The sequence below is a fragment of the Vidua macroura genome, chromosome 9, assembly GCF_024509145.1.
Source record: "Vidua macroura isolate BioBank_ID:100142 chromosome 9, ASM2450914v1, whole genome shotgun sequence".
Classification (NCBI taxonomy): Eukaryota; Metazoa; Chordata; class Aves; order Passeriformes; family Viduidae; genus Vidua; species Vidua macroura.
In genome coordinates this window covers 24835955-24861193 of record NC_071579.1, presented here as the reverse complement: position 1 = coordinate 24861193, position 25239 = coordinate 24835955, and positions in this window count along the sequence as shown.

Sequence of the window (25239 nt, the reverse complement as noted above, 5' to 3'; positions counted from 1 at the left end):
GAGAAACACACTTGATGATACTTTAAAGAAACTATTTTCTTTCATTTCAAAAACAACAATTCAAATAAATTAATAGGCCTGACCTGATGAGTATGAGTCATTTTCAGTACAAACTAACCACAAAAAAAAATCTGGTTTTAAATTTAGAGGAGAAGGCAGGAAAAAAGTTTATAACATAATTAATGTGTTTTTAAAAATCAATGGCAATATTGCCATGAACAGAAAACAACTATAATTTTCAATATCAGAGATCAAAATGAAACCTCAGAGTCAGCAATGACCCAGTAACAGACTTCTTTAGTGACCAAATGATTGGAGTTTGAGATCAAAATATTACATCATGTAGCTATCACAGAAAATAAACTCTACTCTGCATGTGCTTCTACAGCTTTCTACTCCATCAACATTAATAGTTTTATTCTGTCCATTTGCATAGATTAACATTTGAGAAAAATCTCCCTTGCTTTCTTCCCAAATTATTTTTTTAATCTGTGATCAGTTGATGTGTCTGTGTCTACCCCTACTCTATTTATCTGTGTTTGACACAGATATCCTCCCCTGGATACAATGCAAACTGATTTTCTGCGGACATGCACATGTTTCCTGTTGGCAGCTGTGGGATTCATGTGGGTGTTCATGACTTCTAAACACGCACATGCAGGCTCATATGCACTTGGTATTGTTCCTGTTGCAAACCCTAAGTTTTAGCGATTTCTTCAAAATTCACATAAGAAACAGTAGCAGAGAGGAAAATTGTTCTCCCAAGCAGCACTCTAGTGCTGATAGTTACAAGACTTTTTTTTTCCCCACAGCCCTGAACAGCTACACCAGAGAAAACCCAGCTCCTAAGGACAGCTGAAATGTGCATCCCAGATCACAGCTCTTCCCTTCGCTGGCTCTGTTCCCACAGCTGGCTTCTCCATGTGGGCTGGGTCACTAAAGCAGCTGGAAAATGAACTCTCCAGCTTTTTTTTGCGTCGTGGGCATCACAGGAAGAGCACCCAGGAAACCAGCCTTCCTCAGGCTGAGCACCATAATGATTTTCCTTTCCTTCCTGGCTTTTAGCTTGGGCAGCTTTGGGTGTGTAACAAAATCATGCACGTTCCTAACAAAGACACCTTGAAATTTTACAGTTTTACAAAGAAATAGTGTCCATACATATGCAATCCTACATACACACAACACACCTTTGCAAACACTCTTATGTAAAATTAGGGATACACACACACTCTTATGTAAAATTAGGGATAAATTACAGCATTTTTGTGTGTGAAGCAGATGAAAGATTATGTAGATATCGACCTGAGGCATGAGTAGTGTGGGATAATTTAGTCCCATGGGTTAATTGACTATGAATGATCTTTGGATCACCAAACAACCTAAGTAATGGCTTGTAATATGAGCTTTACATACAAGACACGTCCAAGATGCACCAGTTTGGAAAATCCCCTGCATTACTATATGTCTCCTGTTGCTGCAAATTCAGTATTACACAGAATGTTGAGCGTGTTTTATGCTGTGTAGTTCTTCTTATATATATGTATATTGCATATTGACTAGGATTTATTTTTCATTTTATTACATATTGTGCAAATTTGTACATCAGCCAGGACCAGCTGCCAGCCCACACTGGTGACAAGCAGACAAAACCTCCTCACAGGAAAAACCCAGCAGTGGGGCAGGTACAGCTGGCACTGCAGCCTGCGGGAGGCACGATTCTGCCGAGCGGAGTCAGAATCATTTCCCCTGGCTGCAGGAGGACAAAGTGGGGTTACAAGGAGGGTTTCTGGCTACGTCTCTTGGCTACACACAGGTCGCACTTCAAATCTTCTGTTTCACCCATCAAGGTGTTAAAGCAAAACCGACAAGTGACTTTCGCCTCTCCTCTGCTCCAAAGGGCGCCTGAGTCTGTAGGAGGGACGCAAGGTGGACACGTGAGTGCCCAAACCCAGGGAGCTGCCGGGGGACGGGGTGCAGCCACCCCTTCGTCCCCTCCCTCCCGCGTGCTCTCACATTTTGGGTGACGAGCACAAGGGGAGCTGGTGCCTCTGGGTTCGGAGCCGACCCCCGTTCCTACAGCAGCTGAACGCGGCTGTATTTAGCCTGGAGACTTGGCTTTACTCGCGTTTCCCCCCTCTCCTTCGCGCTGCCCGAGCCCCCGCCCGGGGGCAGGTGCCGAGGGGGGCCGGACACGCAGCAGCCCCGCTAGGAGGGCACCAATGGGAGGTCACAGCGACACCTCCCCGCCGCAGGGACAGGGCCGGGCTGTGCTCGGGGAAGGGGAAGCGCCGGGGATGGGGGAGCATCGGGAGCCCGGAGCAGCGGGGAGCCCACCCTGCCCAAGCCGGCGGGCGGGGAGCAGCGGGAGGTGGAGGAGGAGGAGGAGAATGAGGCGCATTTCGGAGCGGGCAGGTCGGAAATCACGGCGGGAGGATGTCGGGGTCCCGTCCTCTCCTCCCCAGCCCCCTCGCACCTCCCTCAGCTGCCCACGGTGTGTGTCCGTGTGCGCACCCGCCCGCGCACGGTTCACTTAAGGACGCGCGTGTCGGTATCTAAATGGTCGTTTCGGCAGTTAGGTACAGCTCAAATGTTGTTTAGAGGTAAAAAAATAGACATATGTATGCATCTAGAGGCCATTTCTCTGAATACGGACACACACGTGCGAACAGACGAATATTTGATAAAGTTTCTCGTGAATGCAATATATCTGCATATTCACCAACTCTGTCAGTCTAAGATACCTGTAATTGTCTGTCATACGAATATGTCACTTTTGTAATTCCAACTCTCATTTAAGAACGGAATTCCCCTCAATACATACGCCAAATTTAGTTGAAAAGGTATGTTTACATTAAAGATGTGCATAAATTTACTTCAAAATACGTTCTACAGTATGTAGAATTTTATATACAATTCCGAATTACAAATACTGTATCTATAAAGTACCTCATGAGTATGAGGTGTATTTCATAACATGGTTCACAACGGTATCATGAAATTAATTACGAAACTGTCATATGTGTCATCTATATATACACAGGTATAAGTGTGTGTGCGCGCTGAACTTGTAAATTGTCAGTGGACGAACAGTACGAAGCAGGAGGCAGAAGCACCGGGCAGCCATATATCAGAAAAAAAACCACCCCGGGGGACACAAAAACGCTGATTTTGTTTCGGCGCCTGGCTCGGCTCACCAGGAGAAATGTCAGTTCGAAAGCAGGGCCAGCCGGGAGCAGGAGGGTCCCGGGACCCCCCAGAATCTCCCCCCCGGGACAGGTGTTGATGGCTGCGGGACTGAAAACTTGTGTTTTCACCCGCTTGTTCTCGGAATGAAGACCCGCTATCTACATAGAAATCTCTGCAGAGAAATTTAAATAAAGATGGAACAACAACAAAACAAAACAAAATAAAATAAAGAAAATAAATTTAAAAACACAGCGAAACGGACCCAAACAGCCTCTCCCGGTGGAGCCAGCTCGATCCAAAGCCACTCGTTGTTTTTAGCAAAAATCAGTGGGGAGAAGGGGGGGAAACCTGGTTTAGTTTGGTTCGGGACAAGCGTTTTCCTACATTTTTCGAGGATGATTTTGCATCGGCCAATGTGATTGTGTAAAAAGCCCCTCGGGATGCAGCCCGCGAAGAGCTGCGCGGCTCTGCGCTCCCACGGGAGCGGGAGAGGAGGGGTCGCTGGAGGGAGGATGGAGAAGCTACAAGCGGCACGCAGGGGTGCTGCTGAAACGAAAGATGGAGGGAGACTGAGAGATGCTAAAAAAGAATGAGCGGTGGGGGGAAAAAAGAAATTACAACAACAGTTAGCAGCGTGAAGTGTCGGGGTGTTGAGAGGAGCTTCGGGATGAGGCGGATTTTCCCCCGACTACAGCAGCCCTACGCAGGGAAAGGAAAAAGAACTGTAAACCAAGAAAGCAGTGTAGGAGAGCCGCAGCTGTGCGCCAGGTGATGGGGCCGGAGCGCCCGGCGGCCGGGAAGCGGCTCGGGACGGCGGCAGGACGCGGCCCCGCAGCCCGGTTCCGGGGAGAGCCCGCCTGGCTTGGAGGTTTGTTGCTCGCTAATGATCAACATCTTTTTTTTGCTAATTGGAAGTGCCTGGCGATGCCGGCGCCGAGCGCTCCGCCGGGAGGGCACGGCCACCCGCTCCGCCGGGGACCACCCCGTTTGGGGCACCTCGCGGTGCCACCGCGGGAGCCACCGTCTCGCGTTCGCCTGCACCGGGGCGGGGGGGACACGGCAAACAACCCTCCTCCTTCCTTCCAAAACCTGCAGCTACCTCCTGGCACTGCGCTCACGAACCGGGCGATGCTCTTGAGCAAGGATCCGGTTCTTTTGAGCTAATGCAGTGAGATGTTTGTTTTCCCTGCTGGTGGGGTTTTTTGTTTGTTTGGGGTTTGTTTTGTTTTGTTTTTTTAATTTCTAATAATTATTTATTTTTTTCTGCGGGGCCGGTGCACTTCCCTCGGCGGGGCGCAGGGGGTGCCGCGGGACCGCGCGGCGCCGCCGGACGGACCGAGGGGGCCGAGGATGAGCCGGCGGGGCTTCCTTTCGTGGTTTGTTTTTGCTATTCCACACACACACACGCACACCTTTTTTCTTCTTCACCTGCCCCCGGAGGAGCGAGCCGAGCAAAGCCACCGCCTGCTTTCCCCCACACCCCTTCAAAGGAACCGGGACCCACCCCCGCAGTCGCTCCTTCCTCTCCGTCTGAGCCCCGGAATTGCCCCTCTGGAAAGGTGGTGGGCAGGTGCTGGGATAAATAATTTCAGCTCTGCAGCCAAACTCCCACCAGGCTAAATAAACATACACTGTGGTCTTCCTGCTAGGGGACGGGCGAGTGTCCCCGGCTCCGGCTGTCCCCGCTGCCTCCCCCCGCCCCGCGGCGAGGGACATCCCGCACGGAAAGGCAGATTTATTGTCCCTAATCAGCAAATCGTTTAGGTCATTACAAGCCCATTACCAAGGGACAGGCGGGGTGAGGACAAACCTTGGTCACGTCTTATCATAGCCTCTGAAAAACAGAGAATGAAACAAGGGTTCCCCAGAGAGTCCTTCGTTATCGCGCTCCTACAGGGATGTCCTCTGGGCGTTTCTCTCACTTACTGCTTTCCTTCAGTCTCCTGTGGTCCCCTCGAAAGGGGTCCAGTACCCCTAAACCTGACACCCTCCATCCTTACCTGAAGCCTTTCTTACACCATTTGCAGCCAGAGCAATGTATCTTCCCAGAAAGAGTGAGGGGATTGAGACCATTTCACTAATTTTGGTGTTTTTTTTTTTTTTTTAATACCACCCCTCCTTTTTCTGACTTTCCCCCCTTATTTTCCCAGTCCCTCTCACGGCCTGATTGTTTTTCATAAAAAGACGAGGGATTCAGGGTTGTCTGTGCTGTGGGCAACACAGGGGCTGCCGTGTTCTTGCTCGCAATGCATCCCACCAGGGAGGAATCTGGGGCAGAGTCTCTTTGGTCTGCATCCATTTGGATCCATGCTTGGGATCCAGGTTGGGCGGAGGGAAAGGAGGTGACATTCCCCCTGGAAACCAGGACTCCTGTGCCACCCCTGATGTCGCATCCTGCCACCTCCCTGGGACCTATCCTGAGCACAAGGGATGTCACCAGCTACACAGAGCTGGGGGACTGCACAGATCCCCACAGTGGGGCCGGAGAGACCCTTGTCTCTCCCCTCAACCCTTTTACCTCCACCCTAGTAATTATGCAACCTCTCCTGACCCTGCTTTCTATCCCTTTTATCCTGGCCTCAGTGCCTGTTCGCCCAAGCAGGCAGGGCTGAGCCGTTGGAGATTGCTCTGAGGTCCTTCCATCTGGCACTTTCTCTCTGTTCCCCCACTCAATAAATAAAATAAGGGTCACCTTTTTTTTTTCAGATTTTTTTTTTTTTTTTGGATCACACACTAAGGCCCATCACAAATGAGACCCCCGAGGCTTTGATGCCTGTGTTTGGACACAAGCAATTATCTCTAATTATTGTTTTGCTTTTCAGTTTGCCCAACTTTCCAACAGCCTTGAAAAGAAACTTCAAGGAGGGGGCTCAGCAGACTGAATGAGACATTTCTCCACGAAAGCCCCTCCCAGAGCCCCCTCTCGCTTCCATATTGAGAGAAACAAAATCTTCACAAATGTTTAAGTACAATATGGGTTTGCCAAGGGGTTTTCTTTTCTTTCTCTCTCTCTTTTTTTTTTCTTTTTTTTTTTTTTTTTTTTTTTTTTTTTGAAGATGATTTCTAAAGACACGGGAACATTTGTACAAATAAGGTGCAGATGGGAGTGGGGTGGGGGAGCACACTGGAGCTGAATATCTGGGAAGGGAGGTGAAATGGTTTTCATCTGGGAAGGAAGTGGAGAAGCAGAGATTAAAACCCCCTTAGACTTTCCCACCACTCATAAATAATACATTAAATTGCACTTACTGTTTTCTGCTCGCTGAGGAGCACTGAGCAAAGGCCTCAAGTCCTGAAGAAAATTCACAGTCTGGGGCAAGGGCAGAATTGGGAGGCAGGAGTGGGGAGACAGAGTGATATTTTGGGAAGTTGTTTGGAAGGATGGGAAACTACTAAAACAAGCACATGAAGTCTGTGTTAATGCACGTGGCACACATCTGCACACACACATGCAGCTCTACACATGTGGGTAAAATGCATCTACATGCACATATATATATATGCACACAAATGTGCAAATTTTAAAATGTGCAAAAATAGCCAAAATATATTCTCAGACTCGGACACAAGTGTGCACACAGGTATCACACACACTCGTGGAGGGATGTGCATATGTGTGTTCACATCCACACGTGTATGTGCACATCCACAGGTCCATCACACCTCTGGGCTCAGGCACACAAGGAGGTGGGGGAAGGATGTAGATAAACAGGCAGTAAAACTTGTAGTAACAACCCCCACGCTATGTGGATATGGTAAAGTCATTAGAGAGCTGGGATTTTACGTGGGCTGCGTCAGGCGTCCCCCCAACTTCTCAAAGTGATGATAATAACAACTCCACCACTCAGTCTCCCACTGCACACCCGACGGCTGTGATTTTCAGCTGCTAACCCACCATTTATTTAGCAATCCTTCACAGTAACTAGAGCAGGCTACCCAAAACATGTCCAGCCTGCTGAGACGAATCTCTCGCTGAAAGGCATTGATCATTTTCTGCAGCTAAAATTCCTCTGCAAATCAATGCCATCCAGACATTAGTTCTTCACAACCCAGGCTAATGGGCCATCACATCTCCATCCAAGAAAAGGAAAACACAGCTCCTTCCCAGACCTAAGTGCACAGGCCAAGGCTGGCAAAAGTGGGGGAGCTTTTGTTTATCGCTCCCCTCCTTTGGTGGTAGCACTGCAGAGAAGTGGTGTCATAAATATTTGTCTTTCTGCCTGGCTGTCTGTCAATACACATGTCTAAAATCCACTCTAACTATAAATATATAAACATGGCTTAGCCTGGACTTGGCAGGGCTGGTTAACAGTTGGACTCAATGATCTTAAAGGTCTTTTCCACCCTAAATGGTTCTGTGATTCCATGAACCGATAACATATGTGTATTTGTATACATCATGCTATATATATAACATAGCATTAAATATATATAACTTAGTGAGTGTATCATTATATGCATACATACATCCATATAAATAAACCCAGGTACGAGTGTCCCTTGTGTATTTTATTTTACTACTTGATTAGTAGCAGAGGTAGCAGTAATAGACATATTTCTGTCAGATCTATACTGGTAACATAAGAGCATATTATCCTTTTAGGAAAGTAATTAGCATCAGGGATCTGATTCCTTTTGCTACCCTTCTAATTAATTATACTTGGTAATGCCATCATTAAGAAGAGCAGAGTGTTTGTTCTTTTAATCTCTCTGTAAGGGACATGAGTTGGGAACAAGCTGCTTTGCTGCGCTCTTTATCCCACCACTCGGCCGTCCTCTTTTTGTTTTTTTTCCCAGCCAGGCTTTTTGCAGCAAGAGCCTACATCCCCCTCCGCCCCCCAAACAAAACAAAACAACCCCCCTCAAAACCCCCACCAAACTCCTCCCTTCAAAAAAAAAAACTAGGAAACACAGCGAATTAAAGAAATCTTGACTTAAAAACGACCCATATGTTTGCAAATGCTTTCCAAATGATCCCTTTCTGAATCCATGTGTTGTGCAGGGGGTGGCGGTGGGGGAGGACACCCCAGCACAGATTGCGGCTCTGATCCCGGGGTTTTTCCTGAGCTCGGGGGCTGTCTGCGGCGCGGCGTGACCCTTCTGCCAGGGGTCGGTGCACTCGCCCGGAGGGCGGCTGTCCCCACGGCGGGGCACAGCCACGGGCCCCGCTCCCACACGTGGGGTCCCGGAGCTAAACTGCTAATTGCACGGGTTCACAGATCCTCCAGCCCAGCGCCTCGCCCAAACCCGGCTCCTCGCCGGGCCCGCATCTCTGGGGGACCACACACAAGCACCGCACAGGGCTTTTGTGTGACAGAGAAAAGGGGACGCATAATAGAAAGGGCGAGAAAGAGAAAAAGAGTTGGTAAACACATTGGCTGTGGTACCTAGAGACCAAGGCAGTGCGACAGGTTCCCAAGAGAAGATCAAAAGTTGGCCTTTGGGATAAGCAACTGAGCAAACTCAAGTATGTTTCTATAATGAAGTGCACAAAAGCAGCAGAAGGAGGACTGTGCTGAGCTCAATGAGCAGCTCAGAATGCACTGATATGTATATTATACGGATATTCCCCTACCTGCCCTACTGGCACACATAGGTGTGTGTGCGGGCAAAGTACAGCACAGAACTCTGCCACACACACCACACAAGCTATAAATAGATCCCTGCAAGTAATTCTCCCCACAGAGAATCGGATAAAAAAACCTCAGAGCTCTGCCTTGAGACCTCAGTGTGGATAATTACACAGATTTACCCTCAGGTGCCTGCAGAGATTGTGTGCATTTATGGCCACAGGAATAATGCTGCATACACAAAATGCGTATGTGTACATCACATATAGCCCAGCATGTCTGACAAAAAAAAAAAAAAAAAAAATCTGTGTTTAGATGTTTGTGTTATCTATTTACATAGTCCTGTGCAAATTGCAAAAATACAGAATTGATCATGGGTGTAACAGGCACAGAGAGCTGTGTATTTATTATTGTGGGATGAGAGCTACATTTGCATCTAATGCATCTAAAAACTCATGCTCCTCAAAAATACTATCTTTTTTCTCAAAAATGCACAAATGAGAATTTTCTTAAGAGGGTGGGATGTGTTTTTATACCCCAAAACTTCAGCAGCCTGGGAGACCATTAATACTCATTTATCTGTCACCTGACATGACATCTGTCATGTCACTGAGCTTTCCATTAAGAGGAACAGGGAGCAGTTATAGTAAGTTATGTCCAAGCTATCTTCTTACAAAGAAAAGGCCTCATTTGTTCCAGGAGCTAATATGCTGGTTTCCTTCACTGCTACTCACTGAGGCAGCAAGCATGGATGTGACAGCCAGCCAGCTGATATGAATGCACATGGACATCTAAGGTCCAAAATGAATATAATACAGTGTAATCCCAGTTTAACATTATTTTAAAATAAGGGGGAAACACTTAAACTCTTCCTCCATAATGATAGGAATTTTGGCCTGGATAAGATTACGTGGTTTTCAAGCATGATTAGCCATATGTCTAAACTGAAACAAGACAAAAACAAATCCAGCGACTTTGCAGCGCTCTGTGCTGAGCTCAGCGCTTTTTAGGAAGGACAATACGGAACTCATTCAGCTGAAATGGAGCCACAGCAATTGTTTCATTGAGAGAAATATGTTGCTAGAAAAACTATGGGAATAGAGCAGCTTTAATTTTTCTACTGCTTTAGAAGGAGGACACCTGATGTTACCCAGTTTTTCAGCTTATCAGTGTGACTCCAATGCAGTAAATCTAGATAGAACTTTATCCACAGTTGTTTATTAAAAACTCACTTAGACCATCTCCTGTCTCTCCTAATTAATTTATCTTAATAAAATTACCAATATGAATTTATAGAGAAATATGCCAGTAAAGACTGAAAAGGATCAATCTAAACATACATGTGTGGGGAGCATCTGGGAAGGGAAGGGAAGGGAAGGGAAGGGAAGGGAAGGGAAGGGAAGGGAAGGGAAGGGAAGGGAAGGGAAGGGAAGGGAAGGGAAGGGAAGGGAAGGGAAGGGAAGGGAAGGGAAGGGAAGGGAAGGGAAGGGAAGGGAAGGGAAGGGAAGGGAAGGGAAGGGAAGGGAAGGGAAGGGAAGGGAAGGGAAGGGAAGGGAAGGGAAGGGAAGGGAAGGGAAGGGAAGGGAAGGGAAGGGAAGGGAAGGGAAGGGAAGGGAAGGGACCAACTTAAAGCTGTCAGTAGCAATTAGTTTAGCCTGTGTGCTTACAGTAGTACACATTCTCAGACCTCATTGAGAAGGCATACAGGCAACACTGAAGTTTTTTTTTAGAATGTCTTTAGCATTTGCAGAGGAGATTGTGACACCTAACTGGAACTTTGCCATAGGAATGAGTGCCTAAGTCATCATCTCCAAACTCAATTTGTCTCTCTCTTCCTAGAGGAGACAGATCTGTCTTCACTGACTTTAAAGGGAGTCAAACTACTTGATATTACTCAAGCAGTTTCTGACACATTTTGAACTCGCAGATTGTTAGAGCAATAATGTCAAGCCTCCTGAGGATGGACCAGCCTCTCTCAGATGGCAGTAGGAAGCACCTCAAAGTAGCCTCTGGGATCTTCATGCTGTGGGTCGAGAACCACGGGAGAAAGAGGACTCCTTGCCCAGCAGCCAGAGGTTTCACACTGCATACCCTGAGACAAGGACAGTCCTTGCACTCACTGGTTGTCATCTTCCCATTAACCAACTCTACAGATGAGCTGAGCTGATCCCAATACAGCAAAGGTACAAAGTACATGTTAATAAGCAGCTTGGAAACAGCCTGTGGTGGGGGTGCTGTCCCACTTCTGAGACAAGCAGGTTGTGAAGGAGCAGCTGTGGGGAGTGGAGGATCACCCTCAAGTCTCACAAATCCTTCTGGGTTAAGGCTGCTGTCATGCCAGTCCTGGAGCCCTCACACACCCCAGTGGTGTCTGTTTATTTACAAAGAGAAAGGACTTTCTCACACACCTATGTGGAGCTCAGAGTGCCAAGAACCTCAAGAGGAATTTTAGGAATGCATCAATTAGCTCGGGAGAGTAAATAGCATTGATTCATAGCAGCTTAGTGTCTCTTCCTTGCTGCTCCCTGGCTGTGTGATTCAACAGGTGAGTGTGCCCACGGTGAGCTCCTTTTGGCCTCTTGAGCCAGCTTTGCAGCTGATGACTTGAGAGGTGCAATTTCCCTGCCAGTAGCTGGGTGTGAGTTCAGCCTGGGTGTGAGTCTGGTGTGAGTTACAAGCTGAGAGGGAAGATGGAAGTTACTCCAAGTCCAAGTCCTCCAGAGTCTTTAAATATTTCAGTTCACCTTGGCTTCCCTGAATGCAGTCCCTTCACTTGGATATGGCTTTTCTGTCAGCCTCCCACACTCAGCACAAAACCAAACTCCAGCCTTCTGTGTCCTTTAAATTATTTGCCTTTATTGTACAAGCTCCAAGAACAAAGCTAAAGAAAAACAATGAAAATAAACAAATTTTAAACACAACCACATTTCATGCCCATTCCTCAAGCCAAGCTCTCATTATTCCAAAGAACAGGGCCACAAATATGAGGGACAAAAAGTGACAAATTAGTTCCTCTGACAAGCAGCGGATCACGATTCTTGCTTAAGAAAAAGTAGCTCACAGTGCTCTTTTTAGGCCATAGATATCATGAGACTTCATTAACGACTCACAAAGTGCACAGGGAGCTTTAAATGAGAGCTATTTTCTTTGTGTGCAAAATAACCCGGTATTAATGGCTGGAGCAGGAACAAGTTGGCAAGGTATAGGCAGACCATAGTGTGGTCAGCACAAATTATTGTCCTTTGCTGGAATAATTGCAATGTCAACTGTTGCTGTTGTTGCTAAGTGGTTTTTTGGTTTTTTGTTTTATTTTTTCCCTGTGTGTCTTCATGGTGTACACTATTTATGGCCAGATTCTGCCATTCCTGTGGAGACAAGGCTGCCCCCTCTGAGATCTGGATCATCCTGGCTTGGTCTATTTTTAAGGATGGACACAACTTGATTTCCCAGCCCCAGTTACAGACGCTGCCTGAGGCAGGTAACTCTATTGATAGCAGATTTTGCAGAGTGGTAGGGTGACATTATGGTCTGTTGTATTGCAACTGGAAGACTGCAGTCCCTAAGTGGGTAGGAGCTGGTGAATGACTGTGCAACAGGTCTTGCCACATGAGGGAAGGACGCCCCTTGGCCCTTGGCATGGGGCTTGGGACTGCTTTCAGGCTTGTGCAGAGCTGGTGGCTGTCTCCAGCTTTCCACATCTGCCACGTAACACCTTGGAGTGGGGCAGACTTGTGGCATCATGCTGGATATAAGTGACTTCTACAGCAGAGCAAAAAGCAGAAGCAAAGGGCTGGGACTGAAGCCCTTTCTCCTTGACTGTCCAAAAAAGTAATTGAGTTGTACAGGAGCAAAATCTGATCTCCAGAATGGAGGTAACAGTGGGGCCTTTATTGACAGAAAGAATGGAAGGAAAACACAGAGGAAAAAAAGACAGGGAATAAATAGACAAGAGTGTGATTATTTTTCCAGTCACTAGAAGCATCTTAAATATGATGAACAAGAGAGCTGATTTATTAGCATCCTATTACCTTATAAGAGCGAAACAAAGAGCTGAAGCTGTGCCTGAAGGGAAGGTGATGCTTTCTAACACAGTCATCCCCATGCTCCCCCAGTACCTGATAATTAAAATCAAAGAGGGCAGGTGCAGCTTGGGTACAAAAGGGAGAACAAAGAGGTGAACTGCTCTTTGAGCAAGAAAAAGCATGTTTTCCCTGTTGCCTTTGACAGCTTTGTGTTCCCACATGATTTATAACTTCTGATGTGCCAGGACTCACCATCACACGTTATAGATGCCACCTTTGAAAAATTCATGCTCAAATTTAAGCTCACAGTGATACCACTCACGTAGGATGGATCTCCAGTTCCCTTGTTTTATGTACCTCCAAACGTTTTCAAACCAAGTTCTATGAGGTGTGCAAGGTCAGAGCAAGAGGGAAAAAAAAAATAAGTCAGGTCCAAGCCAGGAGGTTTCTGCTATCTCATCTGTGTTGAAAAGGCAAGATCAGAAAGACCTGAATTTTCTGAGTTTCAACAGTCAGTGCACTCAAATATTTTTCTTGTGTGTTAGAATTTGAAAGTGGACAGTATGTTCCAGCTTAGCACTTTGGAAATGAAAAGGTATTTGATAAGTATAATGAGGAGGTACTTTAAAATGGTACAGCTTCAAAATATGAATGCCAAGCATTATGGCTGAATCTTCCATTATCAGGCATAAAATAGTGGAAGATTCTGAATTTTGGTTTCATGCCTCAAAACACACTAATATCCAGAAAAGTATTGCAGCACATGAAAATTGTATCCAGCATAAGACAGAATGGATCAGATCTCTCCTGTTGCTCCAGCTTCTGAAATTTCCTTCTCCATACTCCCTAGAGGATCTGTCTTATTAGGCCTTCAAATTTGTCTTGGCATGAAAAATAGCATTAAATAGGAAACAAAACAAGGTTTTGGTGCAAGCTCTGCCTTTGGATCTCTGACCTAGCTCCAGTCCCCAGTAAGGAGTGAAGAGTGAAACAGTTATTTTCATGCAAAAGATCTCAGCTATTTGTCTGTGACCCCTCATGAAGAATGAATTGGTCAGCTCATTTCAGCAATGATGAACACACCATTGCTCCCCCTTCTTTTGCCTCTCTCCCAGCCTAGCTTCATCTGCATAAATATTAATACTACAACTCCTAATTAAATCCAGGAATATATTTACCTTCACAGATGAGCTACTTAAGCAACACAAGAGGGGTCTCTTGTGTCTATGAAACTTTGCAGCCTGTAAAATGCAGCGGTTCTGTCTGGGGTTATTGCTGCTCAGTAAATAATGGGAAAAGATGAGGAATATTTCTGAAATAGGTCAAGTACACTCCAAACATAAACATGCTAATAGGGAGAGATGTAAGAACAGTGCCAAATGTCAATGATCACCAAGTAGCTCCCGAATATATATTTACTGAATGCAATGCTTCTCCACTGAACAGAGTTGACATAATGGCATGCTCTTAGAGAAAAGTTTCCTGGTTATTTTATTAGAGGAGTTATAATATTTTTTTTCTGAAGTGCAGCTAGAAAGTTCTTTCCATCAGAAGACACGTTCTTCGAATAATAACAATAATAATAATAATAATAATAATAATAATAAAATAGTAGCATGCAAAAGGCAAACAATGTCTGTTTTTCTCAGAATGGTTTGTATAAAGCAGCCAGCTTGGCTGGTCTTCTCTCCACACCCAGCACAACAGAATGGCTTGACTGGTATTGACTGGACTGTTATGCTTATGGGAACGTCACTGATCTTGAAGTCAAGGTAAAATACCCCAACTGCAGCTTCCCTGCCCACAAGAACTTAATACTCTCTCAGGAGAAAAGTCTAGACTGATGTGACATGAGATCAGATAAATCCATGCTATCTGTTCCTTATCAACCATGTGCATGCAAGCAGTCTGGCTGATAACCTGTTAAGCTACAACCAGCTAAAAAACATTTCCAGAGTGGACACCCATGTGGAACAGGACATATTGAATGGGGTTTTAGAGAGTCTGTCTGGACTCTGCCAGGTTGCTGTTGGTGGGCTGGATGATGCACGACAAAGCAAACCAGGAGGGCTGTTGTTTCAGTGTGGCTATGGGTAAAGTTCAGCACCTGTACAGTTTCTCCCTCTCCTCCATGCCACTGCTCCTGGCTGATCAAAAGCCAGTGGGACATGCCAAAGAGAAAAACTTAGCCTCACACTGAAATTAATAACCCAGGGCATCTTAAGCAAGACACGAGCTAAGCCTGTCCCGCTGCTCACTACCAGGAAGGTCTTGAGTTTATCTTCTGCAACTGCTTTAAAACTGCCACATCCCAAGAGACCAATGGGAAAAAAATGCCATGGGATTCATTTGCTTTGGCTCCAGTTCAAGTCAAAACCACAGAGATGATCCGTAACCAACTTTTGATCAGAGCTGATCAAATCCAGAAATAGTCAGACCTTGGGGGAGATTCTTAAGGAAGGCACAGAGCAACTTGAATTCAGAGGAGCACAACAGCCACAAAAAGTGGATCAGAAATCTAGAAAACTTTACATGAGAAATGGTTGAAAATTCGTGGGTTTGTTCAGGCTAAGAAATGCAAAGAGGCCCCAGTGTGACAGTCCATAAACTCCTGAGTGAGAAGAGGGAGGTTATAGACCTTTTTTGTCTCCTATGGGAAAGACAGGAAGAGTGTTGTCCTTGAGCTTTGAAAGAAGTTGAAAGAACTTTTGAAAGTTGTTCAAAAGACAAGACAGCACTGGAAGAGTTTGCTGATGGAGTTTATGGTACCTCCATCATTAGGGAGTTTTAAGAAGAAGTTTGATGTGTGTGTGGCAGGAATGGGTTAGGGCTGGCTGTTTAGGTCCTGGGTGAGGAGGAAAAAATATCAGTATGTTCTCAAGGTCCTTTCCCACTCTGTCTTCTAGGATCTGTTAATTCAAGCATATATAAAATTCACCGGACAGACTTGCTCAGACACACTCGTGATTCAGACTCTGGTCTTGAGACAAGGCCTTATTCAAAGAAAAAGCTCCAAAGTTCAGTCACTTTGGACTCCAACCCACCTTGATGCACTAGAGATGGCTTCATAAATCAAAGTGGGGATGAGGAGATTTCTTATCCTAGTAAATCAAATACAGAGTTGTGACCAGGGCTACATCTGAACTGCTCCTGGCCCCAAGATATTATATCTAAACTGCTGGCAGGGGGCCTCTCTGCAACTTCACCATGTCAGCAGCTATTGTGGAGCAACACATGAGGGGTTTTTGAGCCGGAGGCCTTTCAGGGATCTTTATTTTATCTAAACTGGGACAAAGAGCGTGTACAGTGCCAGCACTGCCCCACAGGAGTCAAAAGGCCTCTCTGTTTAAACGCCAATGGCTCGAGGCCCGAAGATGTGCAGCTCCAGCAAGAAGGACCCGGGAGATGATGGTCTGTTCCTGCCAAGCAGCAACGTGGCTGTTTATCCAGAGGAACAGCACTCTGTGTGAATGATGGTAGGTTTATTTTGCAGTCAGCGTCACAAATTATGGCGCTTTTCCATCTATTGTCCTATATGCTAAGTAAACATCATAAACCATTCAGTGCTATGTGCTTCTGAAAATCATAACGCAAGAGTTTTACCATCAAGGAACAATGAAAGGGCAAACAAGGAAGTCAATCCATGTTAGTCAGCTTTGTTTTCTGTATGACAGACTGGTGTATAACTTGTTTTCTCCTCTCAGGTCATTTATGGTGTTTTTTTTAAAGCTACTATGCTGTGTTACATGGCTCCATTCATAAAATTAAATTCTACAAGGCAGGAAATCATTGCCTTTCCATGATCATATCGTCTGAACCCATGCTGCAGGCAACAGGGAGAAATTACTACTCCTGATGCATATTTAAGGAGTTTCTTCTGCTGCACAGTTCTCACATCAATAAGAAATCCTGCACGTGTAGCAAGGCAAAAACTCATTGAGCAGGGTGAAATGGTTTCTGTGTGTGTGGGGGGGGTTTGATTTAATTTAAAGATGTGCAGATAGAGTTTTCACTCAGCGCGCGGTATTCATTAGTGCGAGGCAGCAAACTTGCCTGGAGATCTGAAGGCCTCAGAAATCAAGCTGTGGGCGGGAAGTGATTGGAAAGGTTTAAAGGGTGATGATTTGATAATTTCCCTAGTCCAGAAGCCTGCAGAGAACACACACATACAGAGTCTGGTCTAGAGGTGCCCCATATCTCAACTGCCCTGGATGCAGGTACTGCAGGACCATGCATTGGTCCATATGGATGTACTGACATGGAATGGATCAACCTAGGGGCATCCCAGGCAGGGATATCTGCAGGCAGACCCATGTCCCACAGCTGACTATTGAAAACTAGAGAAATAGCTTTTAAATGCATAACAGCAGTTTGAAAATGAGGGGATGAAAGATAACACCCATTCCTATATGATACCACAACTCCTTCTGGGTTTGCCTTCATAAATTTACAATGCTCAGATCTTGCTTGGATGAGGCTGGCAGCCCAGGTGGGACCAGCCTGAAGGTCTGCCTGAGGTTCACCATTGCAGGATCCCCACTACAGCACTGGCACATCCCTGGCAGTGCTGCTGTGCTGATGCAAAGATGACCAAATAACCTCTCACCCCACTTGTGTAAAGGGGAGCTGGCAGGCACTGCTGTAGCAAACACTGTTGAGAGCAACTGGTGAGGCCAGCTTCAGAAAGTAACTGCAGAGATTATTTATCATTTGGTACCCTTTCTTAACACAGCATCTTACACTATATTAAAAAAACACAACCAACACGTGCTTTATATTTCAGCTCTGCTCATTTACTATGACGGAGTCAATCTTATGTGGCTCATACTATACAATGAATATATCTATACATGCACAGCTGAAAATATGAATTCTTAAGAGCCACTGTAGGATGAAGCATACTTTAAAGGACTATATATTATATTTTAAATATGTGTATACATGCACATCTCTCCCTATCCTAAGTATTCATAGTTTGCTCTTAATAATTTATCTACCTGATATAGCTGAGAAAGGGACTGTAATTATTTAACTTCCTAAGCATTCTCTTGGCTTTTCTTGCTGGTGAATATCCCACCAGGAAAAGCATGCACATAACCCCTGTTGGGCAGTCCAGGTTGTGCCCCAGCACAGGATACTGACATATCTGACCCTCTTCTACAAAAATCACTTGGGCACTGCACTCACTGAGCCTCACTGGCCCCAAGTGGATGAAGCAATATCTTTAATACTTTCCTCTCCCTGTGACCAGCAAAACATCTATTATGCCCTGAGTGTTTCGCTGAACTGCTCTGTGAAGCTTTGTGAAAAAATGCACAGGTAACTTAAAGGGAGTGAGATCCAACCCTAAAGGGAAGGGTGGAGGAAGGAGGGGGAAAGAGAAGGAAAGAGGGTGAATGTTCTTTGTGCTTGGATGTGGGAGTGCAGGGATGGGGAGGGATGCACAAATATTTCCCTAGATAGGAAAAATTCAAAAACGAAGAGTAGAAAGTGAGCAAAGCTTTTCTGCACTCATGCTGTGCCCACCTTTGGTGTAAATAGGAAGGGCAAGGCACAGACCTGGTAGAAGCAGCTGAAATATTTGTAAGACGGAAGACACAACCCCCAGACCCCTGCACCCCTTCCCTCCCTTCTCATCTATGTGTCAGTACGAGCTGAACAGAATTTTTTTTCAGCACTTCTGCCCCTCTGTCTCTCCTGAAAAGGAGAGACATCAGTGCAGGGGGCTCTTGGATGGATCCTTTCCGGGGTGGTGTGACCCTCGCTGCTCCCCATAGCTCTGAGCATGAGGATTCCTGCAGCCTCCCTGAAACCCAAACACGACGCTGACAGCCGGGTTTTAATCACGCAAGGGCCGATAACCATCAAACACTGCTAATTTCCAACAAATTATCTAATCCAGATGCTTGCCGGATTTGAGTAAACACTGCACCCAACAGGATCATAAAGCAAATAAGCATAAAGCGGTTTAGAGTTTCAGCTCTCCTCTCTCCTAGCCTGGGACCCTCGAATCGGGAAAAATGCAAATCAGGTGATCCAGCGCTTGTGTTTGAAACCAGATCGGTTCCCATGGGATCACATAAAAGTTTGTGTCGTCGTCCCTGTGCAGAGCAGCCAGGCAGGCCCCTGCACAGGGCACTGGCAGTGGGGGACACGAGTGGCTTTGGGACAGCCGGTGCTCCGGGCGCGAAGGGCGACAACCGAGATTGCTCTTGGCAGGGCCAGTGATGGTTGAGAACACCGCAGCTGGGAGGCATTTAGGGATGTTGCCGCCTCCCGGTGAGTGGAGCAGCTTTGTAAAGCCTAGTGGGGACCCCGATTCAGCCTCTCTCGCCCTCCCACGCGGGGCGATGCTCAGCCCGTGAGCCGCGGCACCGCAGTCCCGCAGCGCAGCGCAGCGCGCACCCGGCTGCGCGGGCTGACACCGCGGCACCGCCCCGGCGGGACGGGAGGCCGGCATGCAGATGGAGAAGGGACGGAAAGCATCTCCGGCCAGCGCGGTTTGGGCACACAGGCATCTGCCTGCAAACTGTCTGCCCGGGGAGGGAGGCATTGGGCTGTTCTGCTGGGCCCCCGTGCCCAGGGCGCTCCTGAAATCGCCCCAGATCATTCCCTAAGGCAGAGCAGAATTTAAAGTTTATGTCTTCGTAGAGAAGTGCACACAAGCAGAGAACCGTGTTTTCGGCAGTTTGAATTGGTTTGGAAAATGGTAATAGGTTAAATTCTGCCTCAGGACAAAAGGTAGATCCTATTTCATATAGGAGCCCTCTCAGACGTCAATTTTGCAAGGGCTGTGACCTGGAGAGACACACAAGGGTGCATTTACACGCACCCAAAATGTGTGTATATGCACACAAACACACACAATTATACTTTTTATCCCCTCCTCCTGCACCAGCCTATTTTCTTGTATAATTCTCCTACAGGATCACACGTAGGAGTGTGTGATCCTCTAAAGAACAGACGTATTTTCTACTGCCATACAGTATTTTCTGATGTACACGTATGCCTTTTGTACAGTGTGTAGGCAGAGGATATATTTAAATAAACACTGCATACAGCCACAGACCAATCCTGTATGAACGCACATGGCACAGCCATGGTCTGCCAAGTCTGGGGACTCATGTAAATAAAGGATTTATTTTACAAATTTCCTTACACACAAACACAGACACACCAAACACACTGGAAACATATGGGATGGAAAACATTCTTTTGCATAAGTCTGCAATATTGGATTCAAAGATACAATTACCCGGAGGTTATGTAAGCTTTGAACAAGGAGGGGAAAAATGAAACATGTCTGAGCAGGCCTGGTGAAAGCAGGGAAATGGCACTCCCCACTTATAGCATATTGTCTATTCTCTTTCAAATTGGGAAAAAAAATTGTTATCCCAATTCCATAAACAACAGCCATCCTTCTTTCAGCAATTCATGGTGGTCCTCGTTCACAACTGTTCATTAAAAAAATAGCCCAAACTATTTGCCTTCCCAGCCTTTTTTGCTCCATGAAGAAATAAACCAGTTGTGTTGCCTGTTCCTGAGAATTTTCCATCTTCCCCCTTTGCTGTTAAAGCTGATCTCTCCTTGCAGTTTCACTCCCCTCCACTCCCCCACCACCTCCTTGTCTGTCTAATCTCCCATTCCCCTCCAAGTGTGTTATTTGGTTTTGGAATTATGTCTATTTACTCGGGGTGGAAGTTGCACAACGGATGTGTTTATGCGAGAAAATTATATCACTGACAAATGCTGATTGGCATGTGGATATTGGGAGAGAAAACTACAGAGGACGTTTTCATCAGCTTGGAATAACACAATGATTGTGTTTTCAGCGGAGCTAATGGATCACATACTCCTGCTCACTCTGATAGCTGTTTACACAAAGGACGGCTTCCCAGATGCAGCCAAAAAAAGAAAGGGGAAAAAAAAATGGAAAAAAAAAAAAAAGAAAAGAAAAAAAAAGCTTAGAATAAGAAAACCCGCCCTGGCAAACACAGTAATAATAGTAATAATGGGCGATCAGGGATAATCCTTTGGAGGAAGATCATCGGTTTAGTTCTTATTTGCACTTAGATCCCTTCACACAGTGCTGCTGGGAAAGGGGGCGTTGAAGTGGATGCAAATGATACGGTTGGATGCAGAGAGGTCTTCACCCTGCCTGGTGAGATGAGGAGGACCCTTTTACTCTGGCTTTGTGCCAGCTGAGCGTGCCACAGGGTGTGGGTGCTCCCTGATCCCACCGTGTCTGTTGCAGCCTCTGGCTTGAGGAGGAGGATTTCTGATGATGGAGATTTTGGTGTTTGGGGTAGGCAAGGGGACTTGTTCTTTTGTCTTCTGCATGAGCAAGGAGAAAGTTGGATTTTTAGCACAGAAAGATGCTAATGCAGATCATCTGGTCACTCTCCACTCATTCCCACTTCAAATCAAAATTAAAGAAAGCTACAGAAGTGTAGGTGGTCAGGGGAATCAGAGTCCCCTCCCCAGCCCAAAGCCCCCTCATCATGCATGCATTCGACCTTCTCTAGAGCTCACCTATTTCTCATGCAAATATGTCTATCAGGGAACAATGCTCCCAGCCCAGGGAAAACACTTTACACGAGCTTTCATCGCTCAGAGCCAGGCATCGACAGATAGAAATACACAATTTTCTCAAACGCTTTTAGAAGACCAGATCTGCAAGACCCATTTATCTGTCTCTCTCTGTATTTCCCCTTCTCTCCTCTTTTCTAAGCAAAGAGATCATTCATCTAAAAATCAAACAAATGACTTGTTGGAATCCAGACTGTTCATCTACTGCATACTCCCAATTTCACATACATTCATGCCTTTGAGAAATCTAAATCTGCCACAAGCTGTCCAGGGAAATGTGGCTGATTTTGCTCTTTATTGCTTCTTGCATGCCTCGGTGTTTAAAGAAGACCCCTCTTTTGAACAGCAGCTTACAATCTGATAATATTTCTCTTTGAAAAGTCAACATACTATCATTGTTTCGAATTCAATTATAGGGCCGGTTCTCTCTCTGTGGTATGCAAGCACTATATTTAGGTTATATTAAATTATGTTTTAATAACATCCACTGGATTTTTTTATCCACCTCAGCCTTTAAAACTCTTAGTCCCTCCAAAGGAGAGGGGGGAGCAGTTTATTAATGCATCACTTCAGAATTGTTTTTTAATTGGAAACATTTTGCGGAGAAAAGACCATTAATAAAATTCGATTCCAAATCAAACTTCTCTGTGTATGTTATTTTTACTCTGCAGTCAAATGCTTTTATTAGATTTAAAACTTTCACTGTTCTTTTTTATCTCTAGCTGTATAATGTTCTGCAATAAAAAATAAAGGGCCTAGTGACTCCAAAGTCTGGCAAAATAATATACTTTTTTGGATGTCTGTGTATGTTGCCAATTAGTTTTGCTGTAAATACAGACCTCCATCCATCATCAGTCTCTGGGTGGCTATAAGAGATCTAATTTGTTTCAGATGCCTTGTGCTCGCCGAGCTATTCACCAGCTCTGCTGACCTGCTGCGAAGACCAAAAGCTGCAGAAGGATGACTGACAAGGGAAACTGGAGAAAGACCTATATACTTAGGGATGGATCCTGCCTCCCAAACGGGAAAGGAAGCTTTCCCCCTCTCTCTCCTCCTTTTCTCTCCCTCCTTTTCAGAATCCTGCAGCTTTGCAAAGGAACTTGGAGGCGTAAGACCTGTGCTATGACAGGGTAATGGAAAACCCTCCTCCTCAATCCATTCTCCCACCTCCCCACTCCTCCTTTTACAAGCCATGCTTCAAGCCTCCCGTTCCCTAGGAATTTTATGAATGCCTGAGCCCAGCCAAAATAAACTCGTAAAGAAGAAGTTTCAAAAAGAGGTCACAGACCCATAGAGCAAGTGCGAACCGGTAAATATCCAACCCTGGGCCAAAAGGCATCGCCCAGGAGCCCTGTGGTCATCCACAGTTTGCCAGCCTAAAGTGTATTTGATTCTCTAGCTCCCACACCTGGGTCCCACCAGCTTTTTGTCCCTCTTCTGGGCATCCCACAGTCCCCAGGAACTCCCCAGGACAAAGCAGAATTCAAAATGGAAGAATGTGGGGGGACTTTTTCCTCCTGAGACTTTCATGCTGGGGAGGGTCAGACCAGAGCAATCAGCCTGGGGGTTCATTGTGAACAACCAGAAACATCCATCTATGTTGATTTTCCACAGACAATGGGATTCCTACTAACTGCATGGTTTGTGTCTCTGTGTGTGTGTGAAACACGTCTATTTTTTTTTCTATAGAAATTAATTTCTATAGGAAACATTCCTTTTTATTTAGAGTGAATTTAAAAACCACAAGAAACCAAAAAAACACAAACAGAAATGAAATTTGCCTGACTTAAAAAATGCAAATTTCCCTGCCAAGCAGTGAAACCCTCCTGATGCCTGATGCCAGTGGCAGTTTATTTACCCTTGTATTCTCACCTCTCTCATGGGGTTCAGCAGTGCCATGCTGACACTCAGCCCTGGCTGCTCACTTACTGCCATGGATGGGATTTGGTTTCTTCTGTGTAGCAGCACCAGTGTGGGAGCTGCTTCTGAACTGCTCTCACAAATTGCACAGCCCAGATCTCTCACCCCAGCCTCGGTTTAGGCACTGGAGAAGGGAGGTGGTGTTTGCAGTTCACACCTCATCCTGGAGAGGCTCTGGCTCATGGCCCCCAAAGGCACGCCAGCAGGGACAGGGTGGGAGCATCCTGAGCCCTCTCCATGTGGTCCTGTAGGAGGCAGCTCAAAAACTGCTGGGAATATGGGATCAAAAGAGGGGGCTTTGGGATCCACTGCATCTGCTCAAGGCTGCTGCACAGGGGTCCTGGGCATTGATCACTGCTGCTGTTGCTAAAGCATTTTACATGGAAAAGTTACTGGATTACAAGACATGGTAGAAACAATTCTTGGAGGTGAGACCAGAATAGCTGAGGAGGAGACAGAGTAAGGCTTCTGCAAAGGACAACAGCTGGGAGAGTGTGCTGGTTGCCTCCTCATGCTCCTACTCTTCCTCTCTCAGGATCAGGCACACCTGTGCTATGGGCTCTTCCACAGAATCTTTTCTCCTGCCTGTTTTACAATTCTGCTCCAGGGATATTTTTGTGAGCTCAGGGATCCACAGCATTCATGCATGAGCATGCACAGATCATCCCTGAGGGATTCAAAACTCATCCCAGATGAGGAAGCCCTGAGCAGGGTTTTCCTGGGCAGCAGCAGTTGGTCTCAACTAGCAATGGGCAGCTCTTTCTGTGGCCACACAAGAAAGAAGACGGGGAAAATGATCTGCCAGAAAATTAATGCAGCTACAAAGAGTGGAGTTTGGAGGTGCCTCCACCAGGAGAAAGGGCTGGGAATGCTTAAATTATAATATTTGGGGGGAAAAAAGCCTGTAATAGAACAGAATCAGCTTTGAGTAAAAGAAGGGTCTATAAGCACCTTATTGTGTCCAAGGCTAAAATGCTGAAATTGCTTTGTGGAAAAGGATGTTGGAGGACAAAGGCTGAACAGCCAAACTACACCAAGATGGTGGAAGAGGTTTCCACCATCTCTCCAGATGCTTTCCTGCCTCGGCAGACATGGGGGAGCACAGGAAGAATGATGCAACCACGGTGGGGGGCACTAGCAGAGACCCACCTTCACTGGCAGCACAAGCCAAGCTGGGCATCCCGAGGGGACCATCCGAGCCCTCAGCACATGGCCAGGGGCTGTGGGGACATCTGGGGACACTCATGTCCTAGCTCCTGCCAGTGCCACAGACATCCATCCAGGCGATGGAGATATATGTGAAAACACAATGCTGCTTTCCAAAAGGAGCATCCTTATCCCAGTGCTCGGGGAGGGGAGTGAGGGGAGGACCCTTTCTTTGCAATTGTAGGGCATGCTTAGTTTTCATCATGTTGCGGGGGGAATTACTTTTTGCTCAAAACCATATGTAGAGCATCAACAAATGCACATCCTGTGAAGCTGGGCGTGTTGCAAGAGGGATTACAAGGCTGGCAATTTATAGCAGCTGCCTTAGTAGCCTCTTCTTCCACGCATTATTCTGTCAACATTGTATTTTCCTTGGAAAAACATCTACAGTAGTTTAAATCTCTTTACTGAAAACAGATCTACTACAGGTGCTTTAGAGTTCATCCACGGGATATGAGAAGGTTGAACGTCCCCAAGAAAGGGAAATTTATGTCAGTAATGACTAATTGATTTGCTTGCCTTTAAACTCCCTAATGTATTTTCACATTTTTCCCTGCCTTCTTTTTTACAGTGCTAATAAAAGAAGCTACATCATATATTTGTGTTATATGTGGGTTTATTCTGGGAAATCCTTGCTTTTGCAATGTGTTTATGTTTTCCCTCATTTCCTTTTACCTTTCCTTTACAAAAGGGCTTGTTTTTATAGCAAATCAATAGGTTAAAGGTGAACATTAATGGGAAAAAAA